Source organism: Hippocampus zosterae, chromosome 5 (assembly GCF_025434085.1).
Source record: "Hippocampus zosterae strain Florida chromosome 5, ASM2543408v3, whole genome shotgun sequence".
NCBI classification, from domain to species: domain Eukaryota; kingdom Metazoa; phylum Chordata; class Actinopteri; order Syngnathiformes; family Syngnathidae; genus Hippocampus; species Hippocampus zosterae.
Genome location: NC_067455.1, coordinates 16,036,236 through 16,054,731, shown reverse-complemented (window position 1 = coordinate 16,054,731; position 18,496 = coordinate 16,036,236).

Below are 18,496 nucleotides of genomic sequence, written 5' to 3'. Positions count from 1 at the left end.
GGAAAAAAAAAACCAGCAGCAAGAGCTAATTAGGATTTAATAGCACACCCTATTTCAATTGTGGAAACATTTTACATGCATTTTTAAACCATACATCTTTGGCCACCTAAATAATACCACCATAATTATTAAAGTCACACTTGTATAGTGAAACATAATAAGACGGATACAGTATACACATGACGCAGTATTGCAATGTACATTGTAGGAACTATTACATTGTTCACTGAACAGCGAAAATACTGCCTTGCTATTTAACATATCCTATTCTTGGTCCATTCTTGCATCTTCTTCTGCTTACCAGGGTCATATTTCTGCCTGAGGCAGACTAAGCACAAAAACTCAGACTTCTGATTCCCCAGCCACTGGGTCCTGCTCTTCCAAGGGGATTCCAAAGTGTCCCCAAGCCAGCTGACCATCACAGCCTTGGGAAGATCAATGGGACATACCCAAACACTTCATCAGGGAGTAGTCTAGGAGGCATCCAAATCAGATGTCCCAGACAACTCATTTGATTCCTCTTTAGATCTCACTGTCATGGCCCACGTGAGCACTGGAGTCACCAGCAAAACAAAGGAGTCCCCATCAAGAGCACTCTTTCGCACTTGTTTGGCATGCAACATTGGTCATTTGACACAGACCTGTCCAAGATCACAGGCTCGAACCACCGTCCACTGGGTTACAAATGGTGTGCACTGACCAACAGATTAAAAGCAGTGAACCAACCGGCTAAGCCCTCCTGACAAGGCTTCCAAAGAGTAAGTTTTACGGACGTACTTTTTGCATTACCCGAGATTACACGTTACAGGTGCCAAACCACAAACATAAGTCGCACAACACCAAAACCCGGAAAAAAAGACAAATGGCAGGAAAGCAATTCAGAACATGGCTATTCTGTGTTGACAAAGTCCAAGAGAATCCAACCTCTCTCAAAAGGATTGATTACAGAAACAACGCCGTGTGTCAACGCAAGCCCAACTGTATCTAGCCAGGACCTCTCGGCCTCACACACCAGTTCAGGCTCCTTCTCTGTTTGAGATACAGCTTCCATAGCCGTGATCGGACTGCCAATGTCCATGCCTTTGGCCACCACCCAGCTCACATCAGAGGCGGGCAAGGAAAAATGTAGTCCAATGTTTATTCGTCATTGTAGGGGTTCTGACCTGTGCTTTGTCTGGTTCGTCACACTGGACTTGTTTGTTCTGGTTGACACTGCCAGGCTATGAAGCCCCTGACAATTTAGCTCCTTGGATTATTGGGCCACACAAACCCTTCAAACTCGGTAATGTGACTTCTCATGGAGGGGTGCAATCTATTGTAATCTATTCTGCTAACAATTAGCAGAATAACAAACCACTCACACGAGTGCACCAAACATGATGTCTTGGATTTGGTGTACACCGCTCACCTATTCCCAAATCTCTCTCTGGTTTATAATTTGTCTATGCAGATCAGCAGCTTTTGGCTTCAAGTTTACACCATATCAGGAAGAGCATATAAAAATACATCTATCCCATTATCAACCCCTATATAACCCGACCTATTTAAATTGTGCAGATTTTATGTACTGGAATTGATTTTTTTAATTATTTTTTTTATAACACCTGTGATGAAGGCACACATTTCTCTTCATACAAAGTGCACTGCATACAGCCTCTGGTAAACCTCTAGTGTTTGAGCTGCTAAATTGAACCAGGGATAAATTCGTTCGACAATCTTCTAAAGTTAAGCTCCAGGCGTTGAACTTGTCTGTTTGAAAGCAGTTGGTATTTTTTATTCACATGGGAGAGGCGATGAATTGCATTGACTGCAGACATAAGATTCAGCCTCTTCATGTGCATACTGGTATAACTCACTAAAACATCTCTTTTTAAAAAAATTCTATTATTTTACAAAACTAGTCAGGTAAAACCATTAGACAAAATATTGATTCTAAGCTTGATCACTTTTTTATTACCCCATGTTGATGCCAACACTTTCACTAGATGGCAGTATGTCTCAAGCTAGACTTTAAGCACAATCATTCCTTTTTCAAGCATCTTCCTCCTCCTCTCACAGCACTCTTACCCTCTGCTTGGAAGGTGCTACCAGTCTCTTTAATGGAATGTCAAGAAAAGGCAGCACCGCGCTTTTCTCCCCCCCATCCCCCCCCCAAAAAAATACACAGTGAGTTTAAACAATCCACTTCCCATTCCTTCTTTAAAAAGCTGCAGTGCTCTTGCAATTTGGTAGCTATTCTCCACAGGTCTGATAAACACCCTTGTTTTTCACAGTGAGAGAAACAAGGGTGCAACATTTCTACTACTCTCTCAAGGGTTGTCAGGCCGACTGGAAGGACTTGTGTTGTTGGATTCAAAGTAGGTGAATTTGGTAAACAAGGCAGGGTACCTTTAGTCCACAAAGCAAGCACGCTCTGAATAAATTGTTGCTCCCACAATTTCTGGATGCTCACAAAATAGATCTTGGCGTCACTTGGTGTTTTTCATCTCATTCATCACATTTCATCTCAATGTCCTTGCCTGAGAGGACATTGGTTTCCGTCTGATTGCATATGACTTAACATAATTGTACCGTCATTGGTCTGAGCTATTCATCCAGGCTGCTGACAAATGTATTTATGCAATGTAGCATATCATCTGTAAACATGAAACTAATGTTTTGCCATCCATAGCAATGTGCAGGTGAAACAGGCTATTTTGATACATCATATTGTCTGAATAGTAATTTGCATCCACTGTGTAATATTAGGAGGACTAATAGTTACATTAGTTTAAAACGTCAAAAGAAAAAAAAAAACATTCACTGAAAGCTAGTAAGTAGTTTCTTAATGCTCCATTCTTTTTTGATATTATCACAATTTATTTCAACATAAGGCAATTACATGAATAAATGAAAGAGGCACATTCTAAAATGTGTGTGCACTTGAGCGAGATACTTTACTTTTTTTTTTGGGGGGGGGGGGGTTAGGAAAATGTGGTTTGCACCATTGTAGATGTGGACACGGATGACTAGCTTTGCAACCAATGGAAGCGGCTACTCTCATTCCCTTCAAAATTGATGCCGTAGGGAGGTATACAGTGTTTGACTTGGCGGAAGCAGGAACAGATTTGCTGGAGTCCATGCAGAAGGTTGATGCTCGCAAAGTACATTTGAGGGATTGCGAGCAGATCTCCTTGGGCCGATGATGTAAAGTACACAGGAGGGTGATTTAAAAATATGAAAAAGAGGATAATATTATTAAGGGATTTATACAATGTTTCTGGGGTTTCGATGCACGTTATTGTCATACAGTATTTATGAATGAAATACAGGAACATCTCCCACACAGCGGAACTCAGAATCTATTTGCCTGCACCTCGATCAAATTCACCAAAATCATGTTACACCACCTGCACCAATACTTAAACCTGCTTTCAACAATGTGTAAAGTTTAGTTTACTTTCAGCAAGCAAATTGTCAGTTGCTAGAGCAGTGTTGTACCTATTTGTGTTACTGTGTATATATATATATATATATATATATATATATTACGGGCAACCATTAACTGACACTCATTCTGGCTTCTGCGAACGGTTCTGGAACGGCAGTTCATTTTTGTTCAAGGGCGCCAGGTTCCATTAGACTTTCAGGAGAGAATGCAGCTAAACACACTGTAAACGACCCTTCCTATGTAGGGAGATAAATGGCTTATTTGACAACCCCAGGCACCAGATCTGCACAGAACGTGTGATGTAAAGCTTAGTAAAAAAGCTCATGTGGTGATTACCTCAGTCGGGAAATCTCTGGTCGGTGACAAATAGTGAAGTCGGAATAAGAACGTTTTCTCTTTGGATTTCACAGGGAGACTGATTGATACTGTGGTGAGGAAAAACGGGTTGGCTTTGGAGCACACCACAGTCTTCTGAGTTGAGGGGGAATTTAGTGACAGTGTGTTTGAGAGTTAGAGGGACACAGTGATGCCCACTACTTCCCTGTTTTTGTTTTTTTCCCCCAAATTGGATCTTCATAGTGCCTCCCATTTAGCACGGATTCGCAAGGGAGATGAAAGGAAAACGGCTTTCGATTCACACATCGGGCACTTTGAATATCCTGTCATGCCGTTTGGTTTGACCAACGCTCCGGCTGTTTTCCAGAGCCTAATCAATGATGTTCTCCGAGATCTCATCAATGTCTGATGTTTTGTTTATGTGTATGATTTCAATATTCTCAAGAACCCCGGAGAGCAACAAGCAGGTTTGTACCATTTTATAACAACTTTTGGAAAACTAAATAAAGGCTAAGAAAAGAGTTCCATGTCGATGCTGTTCAAAACCTAGGGTTTATTCTTGAGCGAGATTGGTGAAGAGCTGATCCCGCTACAACCAAGGCAGTCGTTGAATGGCCAATACCCACATCAAGAAAGCACTTGCAACGATTTCTAGGTTTTGCTATTTTTTATTGCCAATTTTTATCCGGAACTACAGCAAATAACCAGCACCATTAACTAAGTTAACCTTGATTAAGACCACATTTCATTGGAGATCAGAAGCCGAAACCACATTTAATAACCATAAAAGAGCATTCTCTAATCCACCAACTGTGCATCACCCTCCATCGATTTTCCAATGCCGCTCATTTTATTGCTGTAGTGAAAACTCCGTCCGCACAAGAGATTGCTAAGTTACTAATGACCCACATTTTCCGCCTCCATGGGATCCCGGTCAACATCTTTCCAGACCAAGGTCCGCAATTTGTCTCCCAGTTTTGAAAGAGATTCTGTCGTGCCCTTAGAGCCACAGCCAGCTTATCATCAGGCTATCATCCTCGAATGGACAAGCTGAACGCAAAAAAACAAGACCTGGAAAGGGCTCTTCAGCGCATATGCCCCCAACAATCTGTATCGTGGGCCACACATCTAGCTTGGATGGAATACACCCAACAACACTCTCACGTCTTCAGCCACGGCTCTCTTCATGGCACTGTCCCCGTCTCATGAGGGGTTAGATGAGGTTCCCTTGGTGCAGCTCCATCTGAGGCAGGCCCATCAGCTATGGAGGGATATCAGGGTTGCCTTCTTACATACTGCTTCTAGGAACCGGCTCATCGATGACCCTCGTCGTCGAGCTGGTCCCGGGGTGCCAGCTGGGACAAAAGGTCTAGTTGTCGACATGGGATCTATATCTGGTAGGTTCGTCTTGAAAATTGGGACCACGGTTCACAGGACCATTTGAGGTGAGGCGATCGTCAATCCTGTGTCCGTTAAGCTCCGGCTACCCCCGTCTATGAAGGCCCATCCAGTAGATGACACAGGTTTCATCTCCGACTCCGCCCCCCTCCCGGTCTGGCAGTGTCACTTTTCGGCGTTTTTAGGCTCGCCTGTCGAGTGAGCGGTCATCTAGGAATTGTACATGAACGAATGTTAATCCATCTCCCGACGAAGAGGACGATGGAACGCCCATCCGGCCTTCACCACCGAGATTCCACTACGCTCCATTTTTGGGCCCGCGCCCAAGGCTGGCCCAGACCTAGTACCCCCCAGTCACCCGACCCCCACCATATCCCTGTGCAGGGTCCGGCAGGGCCATCGGGCATCCCAGGGGGCTACAGAAATATGCTAACTTTATCGTTCAGCGCGACACATTCCCACCTTGTTCCAGCATGACAGAGGCACCGGGATCACCTCCCCCAACCGACACAGCACAACCCCCAACACTCTGCTGGCCCTCCAGAGATGCTATAGACGGTGCCTGCGCCGATGGTGAATCCCCCAAGTCCGTCTGGGGGGGCCTGCCCTTTCACGCGCCTCCCCTGCACCGCGCTTCCAGATCAGACCCCAATACGCTGCCCTCCCGTGGGAATTGTTGATGGTAACCAGTTTTATACGGTTAAGGAAATGTTGTCTTGAGGCACAAGAGCAGAGGCATACAGTAGCTGGTTCAGTGGGAAGGCAACGGAAAGGAGGAGCAGCAGTTGATCTCCGCTCCTTGCTCCGGTTTAACCCTGGAGAACGGTCAAATTTGGCCCCTATAAATTACACTACTAAAATGCTATCCGTATATCCCAAAGGGTTAAATTTGGCCCTAATACTAAATTAGGATTAAAGCATTGAATATTTGAATAAACATACTGTAATTTTGGTGTTCAGTGAACATATAGCAGTCGTTTAATGTATAATTTATCATTTTCCGAAGAAGAAAAGGGTTCTTGGGTTCTCCAGGGTTAAGCTGTTTTCAGGGGCTACACCAGTATTAACTTTGTACATGTGAAAGCTCTACGGGGAGCAGCTCCAATGCTTCAGTAAAAGTTGCTGTGTGAACACCCCTTTAGTGTCCGGCATGTGGCAGAGGTGTTCCCTGTTTTCTTGCTGCACACCTGTCTAGCATCACAATTATTGCGACTGTTTAACTACCTCATTGACTCACTTCAAGATGCCGGATAATTTCGCCTTACTCAAGTCATTCTTCATGTGCATTTAGTCTAGCCCAGGGGTGCCCATTACGTCGGGCGCAATCGACCGGTAGATCGTGGACTGCTCCTAAGTAGATTGGGAGGGGTGTAGAGGAGAAAAAAAACAAAAACAATTGCATGTCTTTGTGCATGTTAGTAATATATGTTTTAATGTTAATGTACACTGCACCCTAATCATCCCGTCTGTCTCATTTTCACAAAAGTATTAAAAAAATAATAATAAAGCAGGTAAATCTTCAACCTACGGTGCCGCGTGACCCGCGTCACCGGAAGTTGTTAGCGCTCAGCAGTCTGCAATTGCAGCTTGTGATCAGAGCTGTTGCGCTTTACTGTATCTTTTATCATTATCATTATTCTCCTTCAGAGTTTGTTTTGTGTACAATTCATGGAGGGCACGGGCAAAGAATAGGAATTTAGAGGGCCGAGGGAAGCACTTTAAAACCGTACGTGTGAGCTACAATAGTTAACAGGCTGCAAAAGTGTGTCGCATGCCTCCGTGTCAGGCTGTTGCTCATCATGGCGTGCGTGTGTATGTGTGTACGCGGCAACTGGTCGATCGCAGGAGGTTGGTTGATCGAAAAGTCAATCTTCAGTCTAAAAATCCACTTGACAATATTTTATTACTCTTGTTCCGTTTTTTGTCTCTTGCCTTTGTTTATGTTCTTTGTTATTCAAGTAAGTAGTTCTTGTGTTTAAGTGTATCTAGGGTTTATCCTCTCCAAGCGGTTTGGTTTTGTACTTTTGTAACAAGCTATTTCCATTGTTGTGTTTTTCTTGTTTGTGCAAGCGCTTTTTGTTTTCTTCGCAGCATTCCTGGCTTGTTCTCCATCCATCCATCCATTTTCTGAACCGCTTTATCCTCACAAGGGTCGCGGGGCATGCTGGAGCCTGTCCCAGGTGTCTTTGGGCAGTAGGCGATGACACCCTGAACCATGTGCCAGCCAATTGGCTTGTTCTCCTGCATTGTTTGTACTTTTTTGGCCTTTCGCCAAATTTTTGTAAACAAACACTTTTGTTCAATCAACTTTCCTGTGTCTATGTTTGTAGGATTCGATTCTGTCTGGAACTTTCCGGATGCCCGCCATACGCTATGCACTAATACCGATACTTATGATGATATCATGCAGCATGTACTGTGAGTTAACTACAAATGATGTACAAATGATGCACTGTTTTTATTGCAAATACTTCCAAATGAGTGCTCTGTGTCCAATTACTGAAAGCTCTTTGCTCAACACAAGTCAGAATTTAAGGGGACCATTTCTTGTAAGCGAGTGATGAAAACCTTGAACTCAGTCATCCACAAAATGCCCTAAGGACTGATACCATCACTGTGACAAGTCGAGCTGGGAGGAGGGCTTAGTTTTTGGCTTCTTACTGGATCGAAGCTTGGCTTTGTATCACCCCCGTGTTATCGAATTGCCAATGTGCTAGGTTACAGGGTCTATTGTCTCCTTAACTACAGGCACTCTGCTGTGGGTTAATGGAACAAGCTCTGCAGGAGCACAAGACTCACTGTATACTTGACCTCCCAGTATATTACAAATCAGTGTCTGTGGCAAGTTATTTGCATCTACTTACTACACATTCTGAAATGTGGCATAGTGAAGGGTGTTTGAGATACTTATGTTGCACATGAAATAGCATTTATATGGATTGAGAAAGAATGTTGATTTAAACTTGATTGAGTGCAGAGGTACCGGGTTCGATTCCAGCTCCGGCCTCCCTGTGTGGAGTTTGCATGTTCTCCCCGGGCCTGCGTGGGTTTTCTCCGGGTGCTCCGGTTTCCTCCCACATTCCAAAAATATGCATGGCAGGTTGATTGAACACTCTAAATTGTCCCTAGGTGTGAGTGTGAGTGCGAATGGTTGTTCGTCTCTGTGTGCCCTGCGATTGGCTGGCAACCGATTCAGGGTGTCCCCCGCCTACTGCCCGGAGACAGCTGGGATAGGCTCCAGCACCCCCCGCGACCCTAGTGAGGATCAAGCGGTTAGGAAAATGAATGAATGAATGAATGAATGATTATCAATTAATATAGCCTCCCTGTTGTTGATTCTTTTTATTTGCATTTTATCCAGATTCTGATTTCTATGGCTCCAAGGAAGGAAAATGAAATAGATCTACAAGCTATAACAAATTACAGTCTGATTTTCGATTGTGGGACATCCCATAGTTTCAATTTTAATTGCTGCAAAATACACATTCTGGACTAGATAACCATAATAATAATGACAATCATAACATTTGATTTGATTTTTTATATTGCAGCATTTGTTGACAGCTTTCCACATAAGTGCAACGAGAAGATCAATGGGAACAACATGGTAGCTAATAAAAAACAAAACCAAGAAAACAAAAGGGGAAAAAACAGATACATTTAGGTCCTTGAAAATACTGACGATCGTAATACCACTTTTAAAAAAAACAGTTAAATAAGAAGCTAAAACTGTCTCATTGAAGTCACTTGTTCATAACTTGCCGAAGGTTAATGCTTTCAGACCACTGCCTGCTATTTACGCAACAGCCATGAACAATTCTCCATACTCTGGAAGTTTGGGGAAATCAAGATTACATACATGCTTACAACATACACATACATACAACTTGAACATTATTTGAGACAATGATTTCCTAAACTTTGCCATTTACATTTTATATGAATGGGAAAAAAATACAATGATCAAAACACCACGCAGTGCAATTTATTAATGAAATTCTTTGTGTTTATAGATGTGATTACTTCTCCATCAGCATTAGAAAGGTCATTTAACAGAAGTAAACGACACATTTCTGGAATACGTTCATGGCAACTACAACTATGACATCCCTGTTAATGATGATTGGGGTTTAGCAACTATATTACTGAGGAACACATTAATATTCAATTAGAAACGGTGATGATGAATATTTCTTGAAACAGTGATCAATCAGCTCATATTTTTCATTTCACACACTCACTTTGCATCCAGGGCAGGGAGGAAATATACCTTTCAACATGTAACACGAATCAACAAGTAATTTTGACATTTGATGTTTTTCATTGAACAAATATGCTCACTCAAATGTTTTGTCCATAACACAATCCCAAGCAATGTCACCTCTTCTGCGCACCGTGAAATGTGGCTATTTTATGTCGTCCAAGTGTTTTTACCGTAAAAGTTCTGCTACGGAATAAATAATGCACAGCCCCACGTCATCATAATAATTGCCTTTGCTGCAAAAAATACAAAAAATGTTGCCGTTGATGAGCATATGGTGCAGTGAAGAGAGTTCTGACCACATGCGATCATTCAAGATGTACATGTATTGACATTATCTCACCTGGTGCAAACAGACTTGCTGTGCTGTGGTGATAAGCCAACCCCAATTACACGTTCAAGCAGCCTGAATAGCCTCCGACTGTGACTGGTAGCTATCTTGCTGTACAGTGTGGCCATTAGATAGGTGTTCCAGCCCCCAAAGGCATAAAAATAGGGGTGTCAAAATTTCAAAAAAAGGACACTGAAATGATTTTACAACTACTTAATTAAATGATTTATGTGACTGAAATTGCAACACACTGCTGCTTACAGGCAACATCTTCACAATATCCGTCCTGACAATGAAGGACAGCTGCTTATTCCTGACAGGGAGAATATGCCCTTGGTAATGCATTTCATTTATTTGCTGGGGGTGGGGGGGCAAGTGTGCATGTGTGCCGTGCGCAATCTACTGTGTGTGTGGGTGTTGTTGTTTACATACATACACACACACACACACACACACACACACACACATACATATATATATATATATATATATATATATAATATATATATATATATATATATATATAATATATATATATATATATATATATATATATATATGTGTGTGTGTGTGTGTGCACATGTGTGTAAGAGAGAGTAGTATTTGGATAATTGAAAATATCCTTGTGCCTAATTATCATTAAAGGAGTTTATAGTTCTTTCTGCTGGACCTTTTTACATTACTAATTGCAGGTATTATTAGTCCGCCTCACCGGGTGTTCGTGATGACGTGAGGACGTTGCACTGTGTAATGTGATGAGCTGAGCCGACCACCTGGGCACACTATAATAAGTTTGGAGTAAAGTTAATGACTTTGAGAGTTTCTTTTCCTGTGCGAAGTTACAACCCATTTTGGAGGATGAGGTGAACAGAGACGAGTTGTCTTGTTTGTTTTTTTTTCTTCTGATTTTGGCATGCTTTAGCTGCAAGGTGGTAGCTAGCTGGGTGCTCTTGGACAAACAGTGATCTGGTGCGTGGAGATGACACCGGTAGTGCCGAGGGGTTACGTGAGGGCGTGGAGCCTCGAGAGCAGACGGCTATGTTTGGGGTGATCTGTGAATATGTGGAAGGTAACCACTACAAGGCTACAAGGAAAGGTCGGGACACATTTTCGTTGCTAATGGGATTTTGACGAAGCTAACAAGTGCTCCATTCTTCTGAATGTGTTTGGGGCTAAAATGTACAAGTTGGTGCACAATTTGGCCACACCCCTGAAACTGGAGCACATCCTTTATGATGAACTGGTTAAGATTGTGTGGTACCACCACAACCCAAAGCCCTCTGTGATGGTCCAGCGATATAAATTTCACAGCCGTTTTAGGAAACCAAATCAATCTGTGGCAAACTTTATGGCCGATTTGCATCAGCTGTCAAAACATTGCAATTTTGCAAATATGTTGGATGAAATGATTCATAACAGACTTGTATGCGGTGTAAATAATGATGCCATATAACAGTGTTTATTGGGGGAAACACCGCCAATAGACTTTAAAAGAAGGCGCTAGAAATTTCCCACGGCAGCTTGACCTGGCGCGCTCACCTTGACACACAACTTGGGCTCTGGGAGCCGTCATTCTCAAAAGGAATTGGATTCTATTCCACTCTGGAATTGCCCAAGGTGAGATATGCTGAGCAAATGTAGGCTTACTTATTATCTCACAACTCCATGGTTGTACGTTTGAGTTAACACTGGGGGATGAGAAGGTAGCCTTCCGCCACCTTCAAGTATTTGAATGGGTCGTGGCTGTTGTTTGTGCCTATGCCTAAAACCGCAGTTCAGAGTACCCACGCGTCTTGGTGGTGCTGGAGAGCGTTCCCTCTGGGGACTCTCTCGTTCTGTTGCCATTAAATGTGCACTTAGGCAATGGCAGTGAGACCCGGAAAAGTGCTGTAATAAGGAAAAGTTACACCCCCCCACCCCAATCAAAAACCGCATAGTGTTCTGTTATTGGGGGTCTGTGAATTTTCCATAACAAGCATCATGTTCAGACATGAAGGATGTCCACATGTGCACTAGGGTAACCTTTGCAGCTCTTCGACAACTTTGTGGTCATGTCATTGGACTTGCGGTGGTGTCTCAGGAGGTGGAAGCAGTGCACCATCAATATTGTGTATAGTAGGGACCGAGTACAGCTGATTTCGACTCTGGACATTGTGAATTGGTGCGGGGAATCCTACGATGACCTTGTCAATTGTATGCCACACCTACCAGGAGGAAACAGAGTCCGGAACCTCTGAGGCAGGCTCTCTCCTCTCTGCGTTTGAGGTCACCTAGGTGGTTAAAAAGCTCCTCAATGGCAGGGCCCTGGGGGTGGATGAGGTCCATCCAGACTTCCGAAAGGCTCTGGATGTTGTGAGGTTTTTCTGGTCAACACACCTCTGCAACATTATGTGAACGGGCATGTCATTTTCTCAGTACTAATCAGTGCACTCCATCATTCTGCAGGACTGATCTGATACTTAATAGCTTTATCATTTTATACGACGCTCCGAATAAATTGTTATTAGATCAGAAAAAATAATGCCGATTAGAATTATTTTGAAATTGACTCAAAATAATCCAGTTGTGCTGGATTATTTTGTTATATAGTATATTATATATACTGCACAAAATAATCGTACAGTGCTGGTGAAAAATGAAGTGTAAAAAAATGGTTGAAGAACAACCAGTTTTGGAAAAATTGTGTGGCTTTGTGTTCTGACTGTTGATATCTGGTGAAACCATCAGCTTTCTCACCATTGTTTTCCGTGTCTATCTTCATGCACTTTATGTCCCATGAGATATAGACCCTCTGAGGAGGGTCTCCTGAATTACACCTTTAAGTGATGCAAATTGTTGTTTAATGTCTCTTTGTTCTTGCCTGAAGGCATGATTACACGTTTGTCTGTGCATGTTATGTGATGCATGTGTGTGCATTTGAAATGGAGCGGAATGGCTTCAGGCCCTCAAGCTAGAGTCTACAATCCAAATGAGATCTGAGGAACTGTATGTCAAGACAGCTATTCATCAAACAATACAGCAATGAGAAGCGAGATTGAATGGTGAAGATAGTATCTTCAATCATTCAGTGAAGTTGCGCACTTTGGGGGTTTCATCTCCACAATATATGTCTTACAGGACCGTCAAGTGAATATGATAATGGGAGAATAGATCTTTTTTTTAATATGGATCTCCGGTGGGTTATGCTGCAAATGGTATGTCAGCCTGTCTCGAAGACATCCATTGAGAACACTGTGTTCTGTGTAAACAAAAACAACATTTTGAGTAGAACAATCACAGTGGGGAAACAATTGGGTCTTTCACCTATTTTTCATTTTATTAGAAATGTTTCTTTAGAGCAGGACAATGATGAACACATTTATGAAGAACAGGAATTAATCAATGATTTTATCAGCATTAGGAAAAAAACTAACTAAATAAAAGATCCTATGTTTAAGGCATAGGAGGGCCACTGACCTGCCTGTTTTCCATCTCTCCCAGCTGCAACACACCTGATTCAGATAATCAGCTCATCAGCCAGCTCTGAAGCAGCATGAGAACGTTCCTGATTATTTGAATGAGGTGTGTTGCTCTTGGGAGAGCTGGAAAACAGGCAGGACAGCGGCCCATGAGGACCGACTTTGGACACCCCTGGTTTAAGGGGTGGCACTGCACTGGTCAGCACGTCCGCCTCACAGTGCAGAGGTCCAGGGCTCGATTTTGGCCTTGGCCTTCCTGTCCGGATTTTGTATGTTCTCCCCTTGCCTGCATGTGTTTTGAACGGGTACGGTGGTAGTTTGAAAGTGCTGAGGGCATCGGTTCCCTTGTGATGGTCCTTTTTGTTCACTTATTTGGTTTGCCGTTTCTTGGATTTTGCTTCTCTGTATTATGATCGTCGACAATTTGTGACAATCATTTCCCTCTGATTGGTCAGGAACTGGGATACGCTCATTTCCATGCAATGAGCCTACCTTATTTGTGCTTCTGTGTTACCGTGGTGTTGTTTTCCTCTAAATGCGCAGGGTCCATATTTTTTTTCTTGCGGGTTGTAATTAAGTCAATTTCCTGGCGTTGTCTGAGCGTGAAGTGGAGTTCGGAAACTTTTTGTGTCCATAGCTGTGTCTTCCAAAATGGCAGTATTGCTTATGGTGTGTGTGTGTGTGTGTGTGTGTGTGTGTGTGTGTGTGTGTGTGTGTGTGTGTGTGTGTGTGTGTGTGTGTGTGTGTGTGTGTGTGTGTGTGTGTGTGTTCGAGTGCACGCACACACGCCGTTTTGATTACCGTATTAAAATTTGTAATGTCAATTACGGGTCCTATTTCTGTATTCAACACATACATAAGATGCATTGTATTATTGGATACAGGTATGGTAAAACGTACGGTAGCATCCATTTTTAAAAAGGCACAGAAACTCGTTTGTACTTTAGGTATTTAACAATGTACAAGGTATTTTCCGCACTATAAGGTGCACCTGAGAGCATTAGATTTTCTCAAAAGCCGACCAAAAACTATTTAGCTTCCCTTGGGCAGTTAGCATTTTATCATGTAACATAATAATTCAGTAGGATTATGGCTGTGCGTTAATGAGTTGAGACCAGCAAACCTGGAACAAGACAAATATTCCGTAGTACAGGGGAAGTATAAAAGGTGGTAAATTGAAGAAACCTCTTGGAGGAAACACTGGAAATGGTGAACTATAATAAATGTTTACTGATGTTCTCATCACTTTCATTTAAAGTGTATCGATGATATACTTATTTGATTAAGATCCCGAAGAGGGATTTTAATGACTTAATGTAGCTCAAGAATAGACTGGATTCATTCTTTTTGTTTTAATCCTCCATTTTGCACATTATCTATTTATGAACATTGTCTAGATTGACGTTACGTTACATTATATTATTTCAACTATTTTTAGATTATTTTCCTTTGTATTATGATTTTTTCAATGTCTAAAGATTTAGCTATATTTGTGTCATGTTTTATGTAAAGCACCTTTGAATTGTCTTGTACATGAAATTATTTGTTGTAAATATTAGTCAGCTAACTTAAACCCGTCAGATAATTGTAACTGATTTCAAAAGCAGGATAAAATGGTCTAAAATACACCACTCATCAACTTTACATAGACATTTCTTTTTTCATTCAAATGGACTCCATGCCTGGCAGCACATGACATATTTCTTATTAAACAACATAAATACTAAATACATCATTTCTCCAGCAGTTCCTGATTCGCCTGGAGGGCTTTCTCTACATGGGATGTGCCCAGAACACCCCACCAAGAGTCAGCTTAATCAGACCCCTCAGTCACCTCATCTGGCTCTTCTCGATGCAAAGGAGCAGCCGCAGCTCTGTTTGTACCCCCTCCCGGATGACCCAGCTTCTTACTCTATCTCCAAGGGAGAGCCCGGACTCCCTGCATTGGAGATTCATTCTGGCTGCTTGTATCCCTGATCTTGCTGTTCCAGTCAAGCTCATGACCATAGTTGAGGGCAGCTCAACTGATCTACAGGCACCGATCTGCGTGTAGATCTCCACCACTGCATCAAACTGAGTTTTCTTTTGTAATACTGTTGAAGCGGTACCAAATGTGAAGGTACTTGTCTCTTGATTTCAAATTAAGAATATGTTAAGTGAAGTCACTCATGAGTGCCTGGCAAATTAATTGTTCTGCACACAACTAAGGAGATGTGTAATTAAACTGATACATTGGCTGAGTGAACTGTTAAAATCATACAAGTAGATGGCCTCAACTTCATTAGCTGGCCCTCCTCCATGGCACTATTGATATCCCTGAAATGAATGTAAATTCCGTAAGCAAGACATACCCACCCAGAGTGAGAATCACAGTGGGATCTTCACTTCAATAAAATGTCCTTATTCTTTTTAATTTAGAAGTCTTTGATGCAATGACTATATTTTAGAATTACTGCCCACATAGTTAAAAAAAATGAATGCTACATTTTTCCACCCAGAGAGCAGAATATCCCTACCCCCATTGTAATTATGATACTGTATTCCGGTTCTGCCCTGCCCCTTATATCAAATCTTCTACCAGCTGCCTCATATAAAAAGACAAGGCCATTAGTTTTCTCATAATGCAGTGTGTTGTGGGGTGGCATATGTCAGCAGCAGCTGAAGAACTAGTAAAATGCCTGTCAAAGGAAAGGATGGCCTCCAGCAAAGCATCTCCAATTAATTTGAGCCAAGAGAAAGTACTGATTCTTGTCAGCGCCCTCTGGAGTGTGTCCTCTTATATTTGAATTATGTGCAGCAATTACAGTAAACAAGGTGGGTCATGGGACTATTGCAATAAAAAGGCACAAGATTAAAATCAATAAATAAATGAAAAAGTTACCCAAATTTGTCCGCTTCAGAATTCAATGTCAATTCATTCATCACAGAACATTTTCAACCTAGTTTTGCCTTGCCTGTAACGTGGGGCTCGATGGTCCTAGGCCTATACCCATGAGCCCGATGAGGCACAACCCGAAGAGAGGTAGCGTGGCTCCCCCCCATCCCAACAGCCAAAGGTGGAACCTAGGCATGGTTTTACCTGTCTTATTGCAGTAAGCTCTTGCTCAATGGAACCACAATCCTGTTTTTGTACTAGCTACCTCCCACTGCTAGCCAGGTAGCTCTCGCCAGCTTCCATCCTGATGGAACCAACCTTTTACTATTTTCCATCTGCCTGCTTGATCCTGTTTAAACTTTCTTTCATTCAATCTCCACCAGATCAGTAAAATAAAGGAGGAAAATCTGTACTAAAGAACACAAAAATAAACATGTTAATTTTTATTTTGGTTTCATGTTATCTTTATTTATCCAAACGTTTTCCATTGCTTCACTAGTATGTATAATTTAAAAAGCATTCAATTGATCACCGAAATCAAAATGTGGTCTGCGCCCTGAAACTCGAAAAAACCTTCGATTAGAAGGGACTTTTGATTTTTTTTCACTGTAAGAATAAAGTACGATATAATGAACCGGATTAGGGATGTTTTACCGTTATGCGTTGCCGTGGGGTCGAGAGTCCGTGACAATTATGTCATGTTCTGTTACTTTGAGTACCTGTATTTATGAGTGAGTCAATGTACCGCTGTTTGCAGGTGTGGCAATGAGAGAGAGAAAGCCAGAGTGAGCGCCAGAGCCGTACGTGTCTTGGCGGGTCACTAAGTTCATACATTGTGTGCTATGTTGCTCAAAAAACTCCCCAAAAACTGTGTTTACCATCCAAATGTTTTTTTCCAAGCTCGAAAGACTTTACAATGTATTGTTTTGAAATCTCATTTAGAATAGCCAGGCATGTCTTGAAGTAAGCTCGATCGCGCTGCTGCCGCGCCTCAATAAACCTCCAATCATCTAAAAACCATCCCGCTAACTACTATTTTACATAAGCTGTCACATTTGACAGACAATTTGAACATATTAAACATCGACTAGAGCAACCACAAATATAATATCGCTTACTTGACTGTCTGTGGTCCGCCACACTTAACTTTTCCCCTGAACTTGCGGCACAAATATGACACAAGCATTTCTTATTTAAAGGCGGGGGAGTTAGAGTAAATTCTAAACACAATATTTATACACACTCTGGAAAAAATATAAGTAACACTTGTATTGATGACATTTTGAATTTAGTATTGATAGATTTATTGCCAACAGCCAGGAGTTGCAACTTGGGGCCAAGGCATTTAGTAAAGGTGGCAGCTGCCACTTTTTGCCACGTAGTAAAACCACCTATGCTACCATCATTTTCATAGTGCATTTCATTGTATAAACAGGGTTGTATGCAGAGTTGTTAACAACACTCTCCTCTATGGTGTCAAATTCACAAGCCATATTTATTTGTGCATTGCAGGGGTTTTTTTAAACTACATGAAGACAACCATTCCTGACTGGTATGCTATCATTTGATTCATCCATTAATCTCATATAGCATAATGCATGTACTCATTAGGGTCGTGGATGATTAGGGGCATATTTTGACTGAGGCAAATGTGCTAACCATGATTGGAACAATGTGCAATCACCGTATTGCCATTTGCTCTAGAATATTAAATATGAATATGACAGAAATAGCTCTAACATTAAACATTGCATTTGTGTTCATCAATAATGTTTTTTTTTTATTTAAAGTATTGTTATATTTATTACTGTTATTATTGAAACACAATTTATGATAAAGACTGGACATTCAGTATTGTTTGACTAATTGTGTGAATGATGGACATTTTAAAACATTCCACCAGCATCAGTTGAGCCTTTTGGGCAATTTAATTTTTCAACACCGCAGTACAGTTCAGATTTGTGAGCTTGATTTGCCTCTACAGCGCATTTGTGAGAGTTTAATGCAACGTTTCTGCTCTCACACTTTTGTGGGAGTGCCTGTGCAGATAGAGCTTCTACAGCTGCACACAGCGATATGAAGTTAATTAAACTGCCAATCCAAGCAAGAACCATGACAGCAAGCAAAGACCTGTGGCTGTATTAGAAAAGCGAAGATGTGGGGGTAGAATTAAAGCAATCTGCAGTATGTCATTAACTCTCAGAAACCAAAACACATTGTATGAATATGTTTAATATTTAGTGCTGCTGAGCCTGCTGTGGAAATATCTGACTCGTAGATTCCATTATTCGAACAGTATTGATAAGGAAATCATTTTACTCTGTTGAAAAAGTGGATTAATTTTCTTCCAGACTTTACAGCAGGGTAAAAGTCTCTGGTTTTAAAATCTTGACCGAGTCCAACAAAA